The following is a 19,169-nucleotide window of genomic DNA, read 5'->3' as shown; positions in this document are numbered from 1 at the left end:
TGACCAAGGAGGAACTGAACAGAGTTAGACCCTTTATCAGTGCCAAAGACCTTTGGGACAAACTTATTGAATTACATGAAGGCACATCAGATACAAAAGTCAGCAAGAGAGATCTACTCTTCAACAAATTATACAATATCAAAATGATGGAAGGGGAATTAGCAAGTGTACTTCACGTGAGAATTCAAGAATTGCTGAATGGACTGCATGCGATCGGACAACCCATTGAAAATTGGAATGTCATAAGGTACGCATTGAAAGCATTCCCAAGGAACACTTTGTGGGCATCTATGGTAGATGCTTACAAGGTCTTCAGAGACCTTTCTAAAATAAAACTTGATGAACTATTTTTGAAATTTGAATTGCATGAACAAACTAATGCCGAAATGGAAGAGAAACGTATAGCTCTAATTGTAGGACCAACATAAGAAAGAAGGTCCAGAAAGTCGGCAGAAGAACAATCTGAAGAATCATCCAATTCTGAGAGTAACGACGAGGTTACAACCGAACTAGTCAACTTGGTTCGAAAGATGCTATGGAAGAAATGTGGCATAAAGAAATCAGAAGTAAAGAAGGTGGTACAAAAGGCAAATTCCAACAAACCACCACCAGCAAAACAGAGCTCACTTGCTATGGGTGCAAGAAGAAAGGTCACTTTAGATCAGAGTGTCTAAATCAAAAGAAGGAGTGCAAGTCAAGAAAGAAGGCATTCAAAGCAACATGGGATGAATCTTCATCAAAAGAGTTAGAAGAAGAACTGACCATGAGCTTTCTTGTGCTTCCGACTTGAAATGAACCAACGAAAATAGACAGCGAGTCGGATACCGACTCAAGCTCAAGCCACAGATCCGCATCCATTTCCGAAAGACCCACACCCACTATAAGCATAGATATATTATGTTCCATTATTTATAGTTTGTCAAAGAAATTAGCCAAATCAAATGCCCAAGTTGAATCACTCCAAGAGGAGGTAGCACTCCTTAAGGAGAAAGTCAACTCCAGACCGCCAACTGAAGTTATTCAAGTGGGGGACTCAACTCAAGTCAACTTGAGAAAGAAAACTCTCAATTGAAACTTAAGATTGATGATTTGAAAAGATCACTTGAAAAATTCACCTCAGGATCCAAGTATCTTAATGTGATTCTTGAAAACCAAAGGGCTGGATACAATCGATCTGAGCTTAGACACAAAGTTAAGCATAAAGCATACATCACATTATTGAATAGACCCAAGAAACTAAGAGTTCAAGCATGGGTTCCCAAATCTAAATTGATTAATCCAGTTAGATTGAACCAATTCTAGATCTTCAAGGATCAAATTTATTATTTGATCAAACCCAACAGGGGTCATAATCCACGGGGACCTAAAATCTCACATGATTAAATTAACTGTCTCAATTTTTTTTTTTTTATTTTTCATGGAAACACTACAAGAAAATCGGTCTTTAACAACACTCAAAAGACATCGGTTTTATGTCAAAACCGATGTCTTTTACTTTTTAACAACGGTTTTAACAAAAACCGATGTCTTTGAGACATCGGTTAGAGCCTACGACAACGATTTTTGGAGGCTACAACAACGGTTTTAAAAACCGATGTCTATGTGCGCTTTCAACAACGGTTTTTGAAGACTACGACAACGGTTTAAAAACCGTTGTCTATTTGCGCTTTCAACAACGGTTTTGGAAGCTATAACAACATTTTAAAACCGATGTCTATTTGCGCTTTCAACAACGGTTTTGGAAGCTATAACAACAATTTAAAACCGTTGTATATTTTCGTTGTCTTTGAGAGGTTGATTGGAGACTACGACAACAGTTTTTGGAGGATACAACAACGGTTTTAAACCGTTGTCTATGTGCGCTTTTAACAACGGTTTTTGAAGACTACGACAACGGTTTTAAAACCCGATGTCTATGTGCGCTTTCAACAACGGTTTTTGAAGACTACGACAACGGTTTAAAAACCGTTGTCTATTCAATTTAAAACCGTTGTATATTTTCGTTGTCTTTGAGAGGTTGATTGGAGACTACGACAACAGTTTTTGGAGGATACAACAACGGTTTTAAACCGTTGTCTATGTGCGCTTTTAACAACGGTTTTTGAAGACTACGACAACGGTTTGGATAATAGCTTATTGGATAATATTATTGATTAAAGGATATTGGATTTAAAATTAATTTATATATATATATATATATATATATACTGTTATAGTGTTATATATTTATATATAATAGATTATTATATTTTAACTATATAAAATATAAGTTATATATATTTTAACAGCTTAGGTTTTACATTTTCCCGATCGCCCTTTTCACCTTCTCCTGTCTATCATCGCCGCCGCGCTTCTCCCCCTCGTCGCTGCTGCACTCGTCGCCGCACTCGCCGTCCAGGTAAGATCTCGCCGCTCCCTTTCTTTCTTTCCATCTCCTCTCCGCCGACTGGTGTCGGAACGGCATCTCGGTGCGATCTAGTGCCGGAAAACCTATGACAATTAGGGGCCCCGGGGCTCCGGCTAGCGCCAGCGCTGTCACAGGGTGGCTCCGCACCTCCGCGGCGCCGTCCGGGACCGTGCAGAGGAGGTCGCACCGGCGCCGTCCGGGACCGTGCAGAGGAGGTCACGCCGCCTACGCCGATGCCGCTACGCCATTTCTGGTAAGTTTCCATCCGTGGAAACGTTTCCGAAACGGGGACAGCAGGCATTTTGCCGTTTCCAGACAGCAGCTTCACACATCATCCTTCACCGAAGACTGCAAGGTAAGGGCTTTCTTTTCGTTTCTCTGATTTTGGTTTGCTGGATTGCAGCCAAACAGAGGGCAGAGGAGGAGTCCGTCGCCTGTATCTTCTCCGACCTTGCTACTGTCAGTGGATTCTCCAGCGCGCATCGCCGTCCCTTTGGTGCTATCGATCAGAATTGCTGAAGCTTTGTCCCGTGCCAATCCGAAGAGGGAAGAAAACCCTAATTTCCTCCATCTCTGTTTTTCTTTAGTTTTCTTATTCTGTTGTTAGCTTTGATGTTGTTAGCTTTGATGTTGTTAGCTGTTAAAACCCAAAACCCCCATGAAACATGTAAATATGTAAATATGCTCTAATTTCTAACTTTAATTCCTAACGTTGTTCTAATCTTAACCCTAATTCCTAACATTGACCTTAACTCTAATTCCTAACTCTAATTCTAATTTCTAACACTAATTCTAACCTTGTTCATTATTGTGTGTTGATTGTTTCTGATAACAAGAAGTTGGTTGGGTTTCGATGAATTATGTTGAATTATGTGAATGCATGAAGTTTGTGAATTCAAGGTTTATTTGGTTGTTTATGTTTGAATGGTTGTTAGTCTGTTGCACATGAATTAAGTGTTGTGATAAACCATGGTACAAAATGGGAACTTGTGTTATTAATGAGTTGTTGGGAAGGGGTTGTAACCGGTTGCAAGATGTTATATGTGGCAAGTTTGATTGTTGAAATGGTAACAATATGGTAATGGAATTGTTAGTTGGTTGTTTGTATGTTTGTGATAATTAAAATGAGGTTGATTCATTGATTCTGTCATTCATTTATTCTTTTGTGCATTTGTTTATTTATTGGTTGATTTCATTTATTCAGTTATTTATTTATTCATTTGCTCATTCATTTATTTTTAATTCATTGTGGTACTTAACTGCTTTATCCTTATTTGGCAATTTGTATTTCTAGTTGCAGTGACCTCCCTTGTGTGTTTGTTCCCCTTGTATATTGGCTCAAGATGCAATCTGATCTCCAGGATAAGAAGGGAGTTGGAGTACTTTTGCAATTCTTTTTGGGATTCAACAAAGGAATTTGGAGGCAAGTTGGTGTACTTTTGCATATAATTTTTGTTTTGATAAAAATGATCTGTAGTCTTAAATCGTTATTGATTCTTATTTAAGATTTTTCATCTTTATGCTTAAGCATAGAAATCCCTAGCAGAATTACATCATAATGTGATTTAGCAGAATTCATCTTTATTCTTATTTAAGATATTACTGCATCATAATGTGATTTAGCAGGTCGCTTGGGGGAAACCAGTCTGAAACAAAAGAATCAAAATTGCAGCTGAATTACATCTTTATTCGTTTATTCAGGTATCATTTTACTCTTCTTCCAAGCATAATGTTTGCGTTGAATTTAAGATATTAGATCGTGGAATTTAACTCCTGCATTGAAGCTGGAATTAGTATCATTTTACTCACTCCCAAGCATAATGTTTGCATTGTTTATCCTATTTACTCTTCTTCAGGTATCCTAAATTGCTACTGAATAATCTTAGTTTCGTTTCTTTGAAGGCTACTTCGAAAGAGCAAGAATGAAGTTGTGCCAGAGAACAAGGATGATGGTGATTTAGATGAGGACGAAGAGGATGATGATGAACAAGATGGCAAAGACCAGGAAGAGGACGATGGGGCTGAAGGTGATCCTTCTGGAGATGAAAACGCTGAGGGAATGTGTAATATGTTGCAAGATGAATAATTGTGTTAGTTACTTTTGGTTATTTGTAAATATTGAGGTGATTAAATATATCAGTATTTTTCTATTTGTGATTTGTTGGGTGAATTTATAATATTTTTGTACTCTTGCTCGATCATAATTTACAAACAACATAAAAAAATAAGTGTTATTACAACAGTTTTAGATTCAATGACATCGGTTTGGAAGTGTTGTCGTTAAGTGATATTACATCGGTCGAAAACCGTTGCTAAAATTGATGTTAAACAGATATTACATCGGTTTTACACCGTTGCAGAACCGATGTCGTTGAGTTAAACATATATTACATCGGTTTTACACCGTTGCAAAACTGATGTCCTTGTGATATTACATCGGTCGAAAACCGTTGTTAAAATTGATGTTAAACGGATATTACATCGGTTTTACACCGTTGCGAAACCGATGTCGTTGAGTGATATTACATCGGTTTTACATCGGTTACAAACCGATGTCGTTGAGTTGTATTACATCGGTTACAAACCGATGTCTAAAATGTCAGACCTTTTACAACGCCTTCATAGACATCAGTCGATTTTCTCATAGACATCGGTTTTCCACCGATGTCTATGACTGTTTTTGTTGTAGTGAAATTTATATAATTTTATTGGATAACAAAATTTTGTTGGATAACAAAATTTAATAAAATTTTATTGGATAACAAAATATAATAAAATTTTATTAGATAACAAAATTAATATAATTCTATTTAGAATTAACTGAATTCTGTTAACTGAATTCTTAATAGAATTCTAAATAGAATTCTAATCGAATTCTTAACGAAATTTTTCACAGAATTCTAACAGAATCTCATTGGATGGATACGAGGCTTTATCTAGAGGCTGCAACAGGGACCTAGAGGAGGAATTTGTTTAGACCTCCTGATGGGCTTGGACTTCTTGTGTTCTCCCTGAACATCCAACTCAAGTCCATCAATAATAACTCATACCACTAAATGGTTATTATTAAACTACCACACCAATCCCATATTACAATATGGGCTCCTTCTTATCATGAGTGCAATAATCTCCCTGTGTTGAAGATATCGTATGCCCGTCAATTAATTGAATTACTGATAACTCAATTAATTAACTTTTAATTCCGAGAGTAGTACCACTCAACTTTATTATCATGCGGACTAAGTCCACTTGCAGGGTTAGCATGATAATCCTTATGAGCTCCTCAAGGGGACATCATCAACCTAAATAATTAGAACACAGATTCCTTCTATAATTAATAACACACCATATACATAGCATTATCTCCCAACTCATCGGGCCTTTTAATTTAATGAATAAATCTCACCCTTTGATGAATTAAAAAAATAAATCTAAGTATATGTGCTTATTATTATATAGGGATTAAGAGCATGCACATCCATAATAACAGAGGTCTAGTTCAATTATATAGTCAGTATAAATCGAACGACCACAAATGGTCCTGCTCAATACACACAAAGTGTACTAGTGTAATTTTATAGTTAAGATAAACTAATACCAATTACACTACAACATTCTAATGGTTTGTCCCAGTCCATCTTGGTTGTGAGCTACTATTTATAATTTATAAGGAACCGATAACATGATCTTCTACCTCGCCACATCCTAGACTAGTTAGACCAAAATTTATCCCTAGATTACTAAATATATAATTTTCTTGAATCAGCTTTATCTTAGAAAGTGGTTGTTGTTCCGATAACCAAGAAGGCCTCTGCGTGCTCGCCACCGTTTAGAAGCTGACTCTTGAAATGTATGTTTAGTGAGTCAATGGTTAAACTTGAATCTAACTCAAAGTTAATCAAATAATAGATAATAATACATTAATTCCTTAATCAAGATAAAACAAAAAAATCATCTCACACAACTCATAGGATTAACTGTGTGATGATCTAGAAATGGTGAAATGAATTAAGATAATTTAATTAATTAACATATTTGAGTTAATTAATCAATTAATTAAAATGAAAATTAATTAAAAGTTAATTAATTGTTAAATTAAAATGTTAATCCTTAATTTAATTAATTAATTCTTAATAATTAATGAAATTAATCCTTAATTTTTAAAAAAAAAAATCTCAACAAATCTATACCTTAATAAATTTTACCAAATCTATACCTTAATAAATTTTACCAAATCTAATTTTACAAAATTTTACCTTAATTTATACCTTATTTTACCAAATCTATACATTAATAAATAAATTTACAAAACTTAACTTTAATAAAATTACCAAATCTTAACTTTAATAACATTACCAAATAAAATCCTTAATTAATCAACCAATTAAACAATTAAATAAACCTAAAAAAATTAAATTTAACTTTAAAAGCTTAGCCCAAGTACATCCAAGCACCTAGAATATTAAAATCCAGGCTCCTCAAATGGAAAATTAGAAACCAACCCACGAATTTTCCTAGGCGCCTCCGGTTTTTGAATCCGGGCACTTGGAAAGAAAATCCAGGCGCCCCACACCGTGAAATATCCGAGCGCCCCTATTCGCTTCCAAGTGCCCAGAATCCCGTTATAAAAGTAACTGAGACCCATCACTTTTCATCCACACCAAAACTCTTCCTACCTCCAAAGCCCCCTTCCCGCGGCGCCGACAAAGCGTATAGGTCGTCAGTTCTAGTTTTATTCTGCAAAAATGCCTAGGTAAGCCTCCAAAATCACTCTAAAATTAATTATTTTAAATTTTGATAGTAAAATTTCTTATTTTATGCAATAAGATTAAGAAAAGGGCTAATGAGGCTGAGCCCCTCTAAGACTCCTAGCACTGACCCCAGGTTTCCCACTGAGGAACATAGGACTAGATTCACATCATTATCATTCATACCTCTACATTCTAAATACATATGTAGAACTTTCTTTGCACGATCATGCATACCATCGGTAGAGGTCATAGAGTATTATGACCTTCAACGACTAGTTTATTGTACCAGTCCGGTTAACACGAGCTTGTGTGCCGAGCTGTATAATAATCTAGTTCAGGTCGATGACCTGACTTATATCACCCGAGTTAGAGGGAGAGATATTTTCATATCACCCACTATCATTAGAGAGCATTTAGGACTTCGCTATTCACTTTGCCCATTTGCATGCTACCCTCCTAGGGATGTACCTTTTGGGGATCCCTACTCCCACGTCACCCTAGATCTCATGCATTTATACTTTTTTAGAGAGGAGCGGATTTCTACGATGACCCAGTTCTCCTCTGTTAGACTTAGAGTATAGGACTATGTCCTGTATAGACTGTTAGTGACATGCATTTTACCCCTGACTACTAGGGACGTCGCTATTATGTGACCTTTTCATTCTTTTCTGTTATATGCATTGGTTCATAGGTTTGATGTAGATATTAGTCTACACATTTTTCATGCCATCATTTTTTCATCTAGCATTACCACTAGTAGAAGGGTACACATGCCTACTGCCACATTTTGACATCATTACTAGCATCACTAGGGTTTGACATCACCGATGGTGAAGTCAAACGACCTAGTGAGTTTGACATGCTAGAGATTAGGAGTTTCTCATTAGCTGGGGTCAATATAGACGAGGATGGAGTTTTATCCTGGAGACGAGGGAACCAGCCCTAGCCACCACCACCACCACTAGCCTGTCGAGGTGGATGATGATGAGCTTGACCTAGAGGATCTTCTTCAGCTTCCCCCACCTCCACCTCCACTTACTACAGATTAGAGATTGACTAGACTCGAGAAGACAGTTTAGAGTCTGCATCAGTCTATGATCAGTCGATTTGATAGTCAAGAGGAGAGGAGCTTAGCTAGACATGCTGAGATGATGGACAAACATACTCAGATGATGGACATGTTCAGATTCTGGAGCATGGGTCATCCACAGCCACCTCCTCAGTAGATTTAGTTTTGATTGAACCTGTACTGACCTACTGACTTTGTTGCACACATTATCAGTATTATCACTTTAGTTTTGCATTTCAACACTTCAGTTAAAATTCTTTTACTATGCTTGGTAGACTAAGAGAAAATTTTAAATTTTTAAAAACTCATGATTTCAAATCTATTATTACTTAGTTTTTTCAAAAATGTTTAAAAAAAAACTTATTTGCTAGTACTTTTTGAAAAACTTAATTTTAAATTTTGAATTTCAAAAGGAAATAAAGGAATGTTTTAGCCTTAGACTAGAATTCTCCCCTAGAAATCATGAACCTATAGATCTAGGTTAAGCATCTCACAAAGCACACTAGCTAACTTGATTGTGTATTATGAAACCTAGAACGGTGTGAAATGCATAGGATTCTAGCCTAAGTTTCAGATGTTTAAGTCTGTGTATCGAACCAAAACTTGAGCTATAAACATAAATTATGAATCAAGTTAAGTGTTTCTAGCATAAGCTAAATGGAATGATACACTTAAACTTGACTAATTGGGTCAAGCTACTATTTCTTGGTAGTTAGCTGAAACCTAAGTTGGATATGTGCTCCACATATAAATTTTTTGTCTAAGTATTTTTTATAGATAACATGCTTGGACTCAAACCTATATGTTTACTTATATTTTGATTATGTCAAAGGGGGAGATATATATAGATTTCAAGTTCAAATGATTTCATGATTTCAAAATTTTTAAAGTTCAAATGATTTCATGATTTCAAAATTTTTATTAAGTTCAAAAATTTTGAAAATTTCAAAAATATTTTCAAAAGTTTTTTAAGAAAGGGACTTGAATGGTTTTGTATCAAATTGATCAAAATTAAACCATGTCAAGTTCAAGGGGAGAGTACAAAATTACAAAGAATTTTAAAATTTTGATTGTTTTCCAAGTATAAATTCAGGGGAAGTCCTGAAAGCAGGGAGAGATAAATAATTATGCTATAAGAAAATCATGCTACATACTTTTGCATAATTGTTATCATATACATGAATTAAATAGCATTCTTTTAGAAATATATTTTTCTTAACTTGAAACTTAGGTTGTCATAATCAAAAAAGGAGAGATTCTTGGTGTATGGAGCACTAGATGATCGAACCTTTAGTTTTGATGATGACAAAAGGTTCAAATTAAGTGTGTGGTGATTTGTAACGTGTTGATCTAAGTGTGCAGGGAGCACAGGAAAGTCCTAGTGGAAACTAGGCAACAGAAGTTCTGGCTGAAGGCTAGGCAATGGAAGTTGGCTGGAGGCTAGGCAACAGAAGTCCTGGTTGGAGGCTAGGCAATGAAAGTCCTAGCCAGAGGCTAGGCGGTGGAAGTCTTGGTCTAGAAGACTAGGCAGAAGTCTTGGCGGATCAAGTGTACCAGGTGAAAGTCCAGGTAGGTTAGGTGGATCACATGCATGGCAGTGGAAGTCCAAACATGTCAGGTGGACCAGATGTCTAATAGCAAATCCTGGGGGCCAAAGATCGAGGCTAAGCAGAAAGTCCAATAACTCTGAAGGACTTGGTTGACAAACAGGTAAATTTTTCTGAGTGGTGTGGGTAAGGGTGCGTTCTCAGTGTGGGAACGGTAGGCGTCGGCCTAACCTAGGATTTCACTGAAAATCCAAAGTTAAGACCAAACATAATTGAAAAACTATTTATCCTTTCTTATTACTTTTGCTTTGAGCTAACTTGTAATGCAGGAAAGGAGGGGTGAGAACTTTGATTCTAGGCCCCCTTATCAGGATCGAGGCGACCTGAGTCCAGGCACTCATATTTGGTCCAGACGATCAGACGTCAACGGAATCGAGCTACCGAAGCAGTGAGGTGGCGGAGTCCCAGTGGTCGGGACACCTCAGCTTCTAAGCACCCAGAGTGATTTCAGGCTTTCGGATTCAAATAAGTGTTGCGAAAGTCAAAGTTTATCCAGAACCTACACATTAGCATACAGGCGCCCAAAAAGAGATATAGACGCCTGGAAGTGCCGAGTCAGCAGCACCGATAGTGGATCGACGAACAGCATGGAGGCGCCTGGAAAGGGTTCCAAGCACCCGAAAAGTCCTATAACAGAGCATCGACGGACTCTAGACATCAATTCGGTGACAACCGACGACCATCTGTGCACGAAGCAACATCTGGGAACGTTATCATAATGCTGAAGTGTTGCACTAGAAGTCTATATATCTACTACTTCGGTAATTCTAAATCGATTCTGTACTTAATTTCTAAGGACGATAATATTTTTACCATTCTGATATTTTATAATCATTAACTCCCTTTCGTAAGAAGAAAGTTATTTAGTGGATTGCCCAACGTAAACGATCAAATGATTGTGAGCCTTGGAATAGCAGCTTGTGGCTATGAACCAAGTAAAATACCCTTGTCTTTGTGATTTACATTTTTCGCTGCATTTCCTTTACTCTGATCGTATTCATGGGCGAATTTATGAAAATCAAAAACACTACTGATAACGCTATTCACCCCCCTCTAGTGCTCTCAACGATCTTACACACTAAATGTGAGCACAAGCACGTTGAGAATGAGATTGATGAAAAGTTCTCCCTCGTAGCGCATTTTATATGCCTTCTTTGGATATTGACATGGCACTTCCCGATCGACTGAAATATTCTGAGTCGTCTAGCAGTTTGCTGACATGGCTGCAATATTTATCCAATAATAAATAAATTCTACAATTTCGATCGATCGAACTCCCCTGGTCATCTGGAGCTAGGTTAACTTCCTTCTTTGACTTGACTTTCCTGTATTACAGGATTCCATTTATACCAATCACTTGGAAGCATCATGGTCACCTAGACACTGTTGTTGCCCAACCCTCGCTCTAATCGCCTACGAGATCTCAACTCCAATAGTCGAAGGTTATCTCCAGCTAGTGGCCCGGGTTCCCTCCTGGTCATTTGGAACCATCAAACTTTGCTTCCCTGCACTTGATATGTATAATTAGTATGATATTGATTTTCACTTTATTCGCACGTACCTTGGCTAAATGTTTAGCTCCCAATTGACTAATCTAGTGTGATTTTTCAAGTCATAGCTCCTAGTTGTCTCCACTTGGACTTATTTGTCGAGTCATAACTCACAGATGTCTCCACTTAGAGTTGTTTGCTAAGTCACAACTCCTTGCTGCCTCCACTTGGACTTGTTTGTCAAGTCACAGCTCCCAATTGTCTCCACTTAAACTTGTTTTGTATAATTCCCAATTAGAATTTTTCTGCTTGGTTCCTAATTAAGACTTCACACTTGTCTTGCTTCTCTAAGATTTGGTTATTTGCTTGATTCCCAATCAAGACTTTCATCTGTTAAGTAATCTACTTACTTGATATAAAATCATCAGTTCATAATAACCTAACTTTACATTTAGTCGTACATCAAAATACTGAATTTACTATGGTATTACCAACATAAATAAAAGATATGCTGAAAACCTTGTATGCACTAGCATTTGGTTATCTCAAATATTTAATTATCTAGGAAATGCATAAAGGTTATTGTGTGATTCAGTATAATCCCCATGTACATTAATGATTGTCTAAAGTTTGGCTCTCAATACTTTTTGATATGGTATTGTCGCTCTAAGTCTTTTCTGAATGTTTGTTATAATAATCTTTATAGTGTACTTTTCATTAGTCATTACTTGTTCTTGAATCTCACCAGCAACCCAAGAACAACTAGTGTAATTTTTATGATCTTGATCTTTTTTTTATAGATAATGAGCATATATGCAATTTATTAAACACAGTGATCTAAAATTTTCTAAGCTCTCTAGTAATAATTCTCCCAACATAAGGCTAAAATCTTACAAACATACTTCATTTTATAATTTTTTTGTCTCCATGTGTCTAATCTTAAAGCCTTTAGATATCATATAATCCTCTAAAGTTTTTCCTATCAGAGAACACTTGATCAACTTTTAGTGATTTCCCACCATTCTCCTCATCTTCGACAACTATATCAATTATGAGAGCGTTCTCAGCTATATAAGATTGGATTATCATCTCAATTAGATTTGACTTATTCAGATTAAAACTTCATTCTCAACATCAAATACATAAAAATTAATGATGTTTGAGTAATCATTTTCAAAATGCTCAAATATAAATTGATCGTTTCGATTAGGGATGCAAAGTTAAAATAATCTTCATCTGCTTCTAAATCATGTGCTACCTTAACTAGTTGATACGATAATTTATCTTCCTTCTCTGATGTAATATTAAGGTTAAATTGTGGTGGATTGGAATATAGTGTAGCTCATACATATTTTGTGCTTCTAGCTCACAATGATATGTTTGATTTATGCTTTGCTTAGTGGATGAAAATGAATATGAACTATGAGTCCCTCGAAACAAACAAAGTGAGTTAAAAAAGAAAATAATTTAAAATTATCTAAGAATAATAAATAATTTAGCATTACTATTTTAGTTTTCGTCTTGACCATTAAGGACACAAAATGCTACATGCATTAGTTAAACAACATTATAGTAGCTACTAAATTATAGATATTATAATGCAGTTACAAATCTATAGCTCTATAATGACGTTGTAGTATTTACGAATTTATAACTATTATAATATTTTTTAACTATAATAAAATTATAGTTGTTATAATAAGGATACTCAAATATCTATTATGGACTCAAGATGTTCAGACACTTAAAAGAGAATTGAACTAAATCTTTTAAAATCTTGAACAAATACTAAAGTCTAATTCTACATAATAATACGAGAAAGAAATTTTAAAAATAAATAAAAAAACTAATACATATATGAGAATACAATGTAGATGAACGAGAAAAAATAATTTTTTTTATGTCTGATAACTTTAAATAAGTCTTAAACTTGAGAGATGATAACTTAGATGGTATAATTCTAAATTGATCAAATTAAAATAAATTGAAGTAGAGGAAGCTAAGGAGATGGTAAATAAATGGTGCGGTGGAATTAGATTGGCGAGCGAGGAATTTAATATAGATTACAAAGCAGCGAACCGTCAATTTCAATCTCACCTGACAGATTCAAATATTAAAATAGAAATCAGTATGGTTAAAGATATCTAAGTCACAAATCTCAGCTGCCTCCACTTGAACTTGTTTGTCAAGTCACAGCTCTCAACTGTCTCCACTTAAATTTGCTTTATCTAATTCCCAATTAGAATTTTTTCTGCTTGGTTCCCAACTATGACTTTGCACTTATCTTGCTTCTCTAAGACTTGGTTATTTGCTTGATTCTTAACCAAGACTTCCATCTATTAAGTAATCTATTTACTTGATATAAAATCATAAGTTCATAATAACCTAACTTTACATTTAGTCGTACATCAAAATACTGAATTTACTACGATATTCCCAACATAAATAGAAGATATGTTGAAAACCTTGTATGCACTAGCATTTGATTATCTCAAATATTTAATGTTGGGATGTATACTATAAACCTAGCTTTATTTTTGTATAAACATCTATTTTGAAATAATATGAAATGAGAGTTACATTGGTCAAATGTCTGCATTTTATATAATGCAGTTGTCCACTTAATTTATATTGTAGATAACATGGTGTTTGGTGTCACACACAGAATATCATGTTATCAGTTCCTTATAAATTATAAATAATAGTTCACAACCAAGATGGATAGGGACAAACCATTGGAGTGATTGTAGTGTAATTGGTAGTAGTTTATCTTGACTATTAAATTACACTAGTACACTTTGTGTGTATAATATTGAGCAAAACCATTTGAGGTCGTTCGATTTATACTGACTATATAATCGAATTTGACCTCAGTTATTATGGATGTGTATGCTCTTAATCTCGATTAGGATTAATTGTGTGATCATCTAGAAATGGGTGAGATCAATTAAGATCTAAAATTTAAATCTAATTAACGCCTATATTTGAGTTAATTAATCTTTAAATTAAATTAATTAAAATATTAATTAATCCTTAAATTAAATTAGTTAAAATGTTAATTAATTATTTAATTTTTTTTAATCATAAATTAATCGTTAAATTTAAGTTAATCTTAATTTAATTAAACATTAATTAATTTAATTAAACATTAATTAACTTATAAAATTAATTTAATTAAACCATAATAAAATCATAAAATTAAATCTTAATTAATCCGTGAAATTAATAAATTCCTAACTTAAATAATTCCTAATCAATTTTACCTTAATCAATTTTACCAAATCTTTACCTTAATTTTACCTTAATAAAATTTACCAAATTTATACTTTAATAAATTTATAAAACATTACCTTAATAAATTTACCAAATCTTAACTTACCAAATAAAATCTTTACTAAATCAACCAATTAAACAATTAATTAATCAATCAAATAAACCTAAAAATCAAAAATAAACTCGAAAAGCCCGACCCTAACATATCCGGGCACTCGTATATAAATATACAAGCACCCCCAATCAAATACCGGAAACCAGCCCATGATTTTTCGTAAGTGCCCTCAGTCTTCGAATCTGAGTGCCTGGAAAGAAAATCCAAGTGCCTCGTACCGCGCGAGAATCAGGCACCCTGATCCGCTTCCATGCACCCGAAATCTCGTTATAAAAGTAACTGAGACCCACAACTTTTCATCCACACCAAAACCCCTTCTACCTCCAAAACCCCCTTCCTATGGCCTCCGGCAAAGCATATAGGTCATCAGTTCTAGTGTTATTATGCAAAAATGCCTAGGTAAGCCTCTATAATCACTCTATAATTATTTATTTTAAATTTTGATAGTAAAATTTCTTATTTTTTGCAATAGGATTAAGAAAAGGGCTTATGAGACTGACCCTCTAGGACTCCTAGCACTATCCCCAAGTTCCCTACTGAGGAACATAGAGTTAGATTTACATCATTATTATTCATACCACTATATTTTTGATATATTTGTAAGACTTTCTTTGCATGATCATGCATAACATCGGTGGAGGTTATAAAGTACTATGACCTTCAAAGACTAGTTTATTGTACTAGCCCAGTAGCCCAATTGACACGAGCTTATGTGCAAAGCTGTACAATAATCTAGTTCAGGTCGATGAACTGACTTATTCCACCCGAGTTTGAGGGAGGGATATTACCATATCACCCACTATCATTAGAGAGCATTTAGGTCTACGTCATTCACTCTGCCCATTTGCATGCTACCATCCTAGGAATATACCTTTTGGGGATCCCTACTCCCACGTTACCCTAGACCTCATGCACTCAAATTTCTTTGGAGAGGAGTGAGTTCCCACAGTGACTCAGTTCGTCTCTGTTAGACTTAGGATACAGGACTACGTCCTACGTCCTCTATAGACTTTTAGTGACATGCATCTTACCTCTGACTACCAGGGGCGTCACTATCATGCAAGCATTTCATTCTTTTCTTTTGTATGCATTAATTCATAGGTTTGACATAGATATTAGCCTGCACATTTGTCATGCCATTATTTTTTCATCTGCATTACCACCAGTAGGAGGGTACACATGTCCTACTGCCACATTTTGACATCACTCCTAGCATCACTAGGGTTTGACATCACTGATGGTGAAGTCAAACATGCTAGCGAGTTTGACATGTTAGGAATTAGGAATTTTCCATTAGCTGGGGTGCATATAGACGATGATGGGGTTCTGTCTTGGAGATGAGGGCAGCCCCAGCCTCCACCACCCCCACTAGTAGTCGTCGAGGTGGATGATGATGAGCTTGACCTAGAGGATCTCCTACAGCTTCCCCCACCTCCACTTACCAAATCAGAGATTAACTAGAGTCGAGGAGACAGTTCAGAGTCTGCATCAGTCTATGATCAGTCGATTTGAGAGTCAGGAGGAGAGGAGTTTAGCTAGACATGCTGAGCTGATGGACAGACATACTCAGATGATGGACGTGTTTAGATCCTGGAGAATGGGTCATCCACAGCCACCTCCTCAGTAGATTTAGTTTTGATTTGACATATACTGACCTACTAACTTTATTGTCCACTTTATCAGTATTATCAATTTAGTTCTGCATTTCAACACTTTAGTTGAAATTATCTTACTTAGGGCTATGCTTGGTAGACTAAGAGAAAATTTTGAATTTTCAAAAATTCATATTTTTCAATCTATTATTACTTAGTTTTTCAAAAGTGTTTTAAATGCTTATATTTTCTTTTTAAAAAACATAATTTCAAACTTTGAATTTCAAAGGAAAGAAAGAAATGTTTTAGCCTTAGACTAGAATTCTCTCCTAAAAAGCATGAAACTATAGATCTAGGTTAAGCATCTCACAAAGCACACTAGCTGACTTGATTGTGTATTATGAAACCTAGAATTACGTGAGATGCATAGGGTTCTAGCCTAAGTTCCAAATGTTTAACTCTGTTCATCGAACCAAAACATGGGTTATAAACACAAAATATAAATCAAGTTAAGTGTTCCTACTTAGCAAGCTAACCGGAATGATATACTTAAACTTGACTAACTGGGTCAAGCTACTATCCCTTTGTAGTTAGCTGAAACCTAAGTTGGACACGTGCCCACAAAGAATTTTTTTTTTGTCTAAGTATTTATATAACTTATATATATCATGCTTTGACCCACATCCATATTTTTACTTATATTTTGATTATGTCAAAGGGGGAGAGATATTTAAATTTTAAATTTAAAAATTTTTTTATCAAGTTCAAAAGTTTTTGTACCAAGTTCAAAAGCTATTATCAAGTTCAAAAGTGAAGATTTCAATTTTTTTTAAGTGTCAAAAACATTTTCAAAGGACTTTTCAATATACTTTTAAAAACTTTTCAAAAAGAGACTTAAATGATTTTGTATCAAATTGATCAAAACTAAACCATGTCAAGTTCAAGGGGAGAGTACAAAATAATTTCAAAAACTTGATTGTTTTCCCAATTATACATTCATGGGAAGTCCTGAAAGCAGGGGAAGATAGATAATTATACTATAAATCATGCTACATACTTTTGTATAATTGTTATCATATACATGAATTAAATAGCATTCATTCAGACATATTTTTTTCTTAACTTAAAACTTAGGATGCCATAATAAAAAAGAAGAGATTGTTGGTGCAGGGAGCACCAGATAATCGAACCTTAGTTTCGATGATGGCGTGAGGTTCAAGTTAAGTGTGTGGTGATTTCTAGCGTGTTAATCTAAGTGTGTAGGAAGCACAGAAAAGTCCTAGTTGAGGCTAGGCACAGGTAAATCCTAGTAGAAACTAGGCAATAGAAGTCCTAACTGGAGGCTAGGCGATGGAAGTCCTGGTCTGGAGGATTAGGCAGAAGTCTTGGTGGATCATATGTACCAGGTGAAAATTCAAGTAGGTCAGGTGGACCAGATGCATGGCAATGGAAGTCCAGGAAGGTCAGGTGGACCAGATGTCTGGTGGAAAGTCTAGGAAGGTCAGGTGGATCAGATATCTAGGCACCTGAATTTGATTCCGAGCGCCCTTATCTGGATCCAAGCGCCCGGATTTGGTCTAGGTGATCAGACGTCAACGGAACCGAGCCAGCAAAATAGTGACGTAGTGGAGTCCCAGTGGTCAGGACACCTCAACATCCAAGTGCCGGAGTGGTTCCAAGCGCTCGATTTTGGATAAGCATTGCGAAAGTCAAAGTTTATCCGGAACCTCCACATTAGCATATAGGCGCCAGAAAAGGGATACAAGCACTTGGAAGTGTCAAATCAGTAGCGCCGATGGTGGATCAGCAGACAGCATGGAGGCGCCTGGAAGGGTTTCTAAGTGCCTAGAAAACCCTATGTAAGAGCATCGAGGGAGACCCCTCAGAACATCAATTCAGTGACAACTGACAACCGTCTACGCACAAAGCAACATCCAAGAATGTCGTCTCAACGCCGAAGTGCTGCGCGAGAAGTCTACATTCCTTCTACTTCGGTAAAATCTAAACTAATTCTATACTTCAATTCTAAGGATGGTAAATATTTTTACCATTTCGATCTTTTGTAATCGTTAAACTCTCTTTCATAAGAGGGGAGTTATTTAGTGGATTGTCCAACTAAATGATCAAACGATCATGAGCCTTGGAGTAGCAGTCTGTGACTGTGAACCAAATAAAAAATCCTTATCTTTGTGATTGACTTTTTCCACTGCATTTACTTTACTTTGATTGTATTCACAAGTGAATTTATGAAAATTAAAAATGCTACTGATAGCGCTATTCACCCCCTCTCTAGCGCTCTCAACGATCCTACATAAGTAACATAGGTGCAAAGCAAAATTTGTCAAATGAGATTTTTTCTATGTGGCATAGGCATTTAGGACATATAAGAATTGTTCAATCCTTTGATATAGTAGATTTTGATGTTTGTATAGAGCATGTTAAAGGAAAATAACTAACAAAGGGAATAAAGATGCAAATAAGTGTAATGAAGTCACCAAACTAATACATATGGATATATGTGAACTATAACCTAAGGCCTCTTAAAATGGTCAAACATACTTTATTAGTTTCATAAATGATTATTCACAATATAGTTATTTGTACCTAATTTATGAGAAGTTGTAATCCTTAGATGTGTTCAAACACTTCAAAGCTAAAGTAAAAAATCAATTAGGTAAGAATACTAAGGTCATGAAATCTAATCCATGGTGGTGAATACTATAGCAGATATAATGGATCAAGAGAATAACATCCTAGGCCTTTACACAATACCTTGTTGAATGTGGGATCATCCTCAATATGCAATGCCTAGTACTCCTCATTAAAATTGTGTAGTTGAGTGACGAAATAAAACCCTAAAAGACA

The sequence above is a fragment of the Curcuma longa genome, chromosome 5 (assembly GCF_044706935.1).
Source record: "Curcuma longa cultivar G26 ecotype Majalengka, Jawa Barat chromosome 5, ITB_CL_G26_1.1, whole genome shotgun sequence".
NCBI lineage: Eukaryota > Viridiplantae > Streptophyta > Magnoliopsida > Zingiberales > Zingiberaceae > Curcuma > Curcuma longa.
This window is presented reverse-complemented; position numbering follows the sequence as displayed.